This window comes from Lacerta agilis, chromosome 2, assembly GCF_009819535.1.
Source record: "Lacerta agilis isolate rLacAgi1 chromosome 2, rLacAgi1.pri, whole genome shotgun sequence".
NCBI classification, from domain to species: Eukaryota; Metazoa; Chordata; class Lepidosauria; order Squamata; family Lacertidae; genus Lacerta; species Lacerta agilis.
In genome coordinates this window covers 76,200,009-76,203,211 of record NC_046313.1, presented here as the reverse complement: position 1 = coordinate 76,203,211, position 3,203 = coordinate 76,200,009, and the positions used below count along the sequence as shown (strand labels likewise).

General features: G+C 37.7%; 1 long non-coding RNA gene across 1 annotated transcript; it reads left to right on the top strand.

Moving 5' to 3' along the window:
* The first annotated feature begins 506 nt into the window (after window positions 1-506).
* On the top strand, window positions 507-2,943 carry LOC117041758. Its single transcript, XR_004426007.1, has 3 exons — window positions 507-520; window positions 2,050-2,143; window positions 2,859-2,943. It is a non-coding gene; the product is annotated as an uncharacterized LOC117041758 (long non-coding RNA).
* Window positions 2,944-3,203: the final 260 nt, after the last annotated feature.

The following is a 3,203-nucleotide window of genomic DNA, read 5'->3' as shown; positions in this document are numbered from 1 at the left end:
GTGGCTTATAGCAGTTGTTAGAGCTACACATTCCAAAGCTTCAGACCTCTTTAAGATATGGGGTGGATGTGTTTTGTCCCTTGCAATTCTGCTTCTGGGCTGCGTTCCTTGTTATATCCCATTTGTGGGTAGGTAGAAAGGTTGCAAAGCGACTCATTTGCTTTCTCTGGCAAAACATCAATTACATGGTAGGAAAATATGACCATATAGATTGACAGTCTGTAATAATATCTGCTTCTTTACAGTTGAGGAAGGAGAAACATTAGCCTCAGATGTGGTGGCTGGACTTGGCATTGAAGATGATAAAGGAAAGTACTTGGAAACAGTTTTATGGGGTTTGTAAATCCTTGGGGGTAGTTGGTTTGTTAAGCAGTTGGCTGAACTTCTCCAGCTGTCTTGTGTGTGGGAAAGTGGGGAGGCAGAAAGCACAAAGTTTCAGGAGAAGGAAAGGAAGCTCCGAGATGATAGACTTCAGGAAAGAACTGCCTTCTGCGATTCCTATTAACTGAATAAACATACTGTAGATTGTTATAAGCAATTCATTTCTTTAGAATTTGATTGATATTTAGTTGTTAAAATTTATATTAGCAAACTACATTACATTGATGGACATTAATCAGTTGAAAGTGTAATCTGTGGTCACATTAGGTCAAATAAAATTGAGTTTATGAATGGCATTGATAAACAGTATAGAGGAGGTAGTGATAAATCTTTTATATACTTGATGCATTTTGTAGTGCAGTCCTCCACCAACCTGATGTCCTCCATATGTTCCAACTGTTTCAGCTATAACTCATTGTCCCTGACTAATGATTGTGCTGTTCGGGGCTAATGTGCATTGAGAGTCCAAAAAATCTTGAAGGACACTGGGCTGGGGAAGGTTGCTGTAGTGCTACACTGCAGTAAAATTTGTATTTTGCTAAGAGGCAAGTGCTGATCTATTGTAAACATAATAAAATTAGGTTTGATGCTGGAGATATTCATTCAGTTTTAGAACTTGCAAAACTGAATATAGGGTGCTTGAGACAATTCCATCTCTGATTAAGCAGGGTTGGAACTGACAAGCTAAACAGAAGACTGGAGAATAAAGTTTGTATAGCAGCTTTCACAGTAGTAGTTGGGTCATTAAATTATGTGTATTTCAAGAAATAATAAACTAGTGCAAAGCAGGGTAAAACTTTGCAAGGCAAACTAGGGTCAGATGGTTACTTTTGATTTTAACATGAATTAATTAATCTGAGTTGGGTTTAGTCCAGACTTTGGGCATCTGCCTGAGAACTCATAGATTATGACACCAGTGCTGCATCCACTGTTTCTCCCAGCCTGGTTCTTACTGCTGTTAAATTTCTTGGAATGACATATTAGGGCATTGTGGGAAATCCAAATGGTGAGTGTTTCACAGCCTCTTTAGATTATTCCACTGCTACTGCCAACAAACCTGTTTTGGGTGTTTCTCCATTGGTATACTTCTCCCATCTTCTTCCCAGGGCATGTGGGGGGTGGAGGAGGCTTTTTTTCGGTCTTAGCAGATCAGTGCCTCTTATCTGCCCTGTGAACACTCCCCCATTTTCCTCTCTGCCATTAGAGTACTGACAGCGGAAGCCTAATACTGATAGTCCTCTCCATAAGAGCTAGGAGGGGACTTCTATTCTGGGAATGAGCCTCCCTCCACCTACAGAGGGAGACCTGAAATTTTTTATGGCTATCCACACCAAAATTGCTTTAAAATATTTTAGGTACTATTATTTAAGTCAACATCAAGGCCCAGTGCTTCAATTTCTGTGCATGTCTAATGAGAACAATTTAAGAAAATGCACAATAAATTGTAGATGTTTTAATTAAAAAAAGCAGTTGTTCCGTAAAGGAGATGTGACTGAATCATACTGTAAAAAAATCATTTTAACTGCATATGATAAATGCTTCCAATTATTTTTGTTCCAAGTACTACTTATATGGAGTAGGCTTTTAGAGGTTTAGGTACTGCTGTGATATAATGCTCTAGAAATTTTATTTTAAAATGTATGTTATATTTCCTTGCTTTGAGGGTAGTGGGTTGCCTCTGTTTCTTCTGTGAATGGGAGAACACCTTACATTAGTGCAAGGGATGAATATCCAGAGAAGGCTCCCAAAGAAGAAAGAGGAGGTCATTTTTTGTTGAGTCTTTGTCACCTCGCACCACCTCTTCCACTGTTCCAGAAGCTCTCTGAAAACCAGAATTTCGGAGAAGAATAGTAAAAAAACAATCTTGCCCCCTCATCTTCCAGTGGGTGTATCCTGTGGATAGAGTTCCACTCATAGGAACTCTGGATCCAAGCCATTATAACTAATAAAACCCCCCACAAATAAGATAGCAACGTCATTCTATTTTCAGCAGTAAAGAGAAATTAAAACAAATTATACCTTTTTGTGCTGGTATGATTCAGCCATTAGAAAAATGTGGGATGATATTTCCTAATAGCTTATCCATGACTACATTGAACATAAAGCAGTTTCCCCTGAAGCCCTCCTTGGTATGTCATGAAGAGCTTCATATAGCAATTGGAAATTTTTTAAAAAAATCAAGAGCTGACTACATCATGGAGATTTTCTGCTTCTTCCAGTAAAGGAGTAAGAATGTTCTTGGGTTCCAAAAATGTAGGGAACTAAAAAAAAAACTTGTTGCATTTAATTACATTCCAAAACTCACTTGTCGAATTCTTTGAGTATAGGCAGTATTGATTTCTGAACTGCATCTTCCTTTAGAATAAGCTGGAGGATTGATTTCCTGAACTACTTGTGTAATATTATGATACTTACCATATAGTTGAAGTTTATATTTATTTGGAGGGTTTTTCATTAACCTTTCTTCCTCCTTTCAGGTTTGAGTGGGGAACAGGAAGAAGAATATTGTATTGTAGTTCCTTTGCTTGAACATTTACAGTCTACTGAATCTTGCTATCCAGAGAAGTGTCTACAGTTTAACCATTATTTTATCTATCAGCTATTTGTTGTGTATGTTAAAAAGTATTTAAATGACTTAACCTATTAGAAGCATTCAAGTAAACTTGTTCTTTTTAAGAACATAATCAACATAACTTAAGTGAAGATACCTGCGCTGTGGGATGAGGTAGTAGGTTGTATAGTTTTTAGGGTCATACCCACCACTGGGAGATAACTATACAGTCTACTGTCTTTCCTAAAGAGGCAGACAATCATCAGTGACA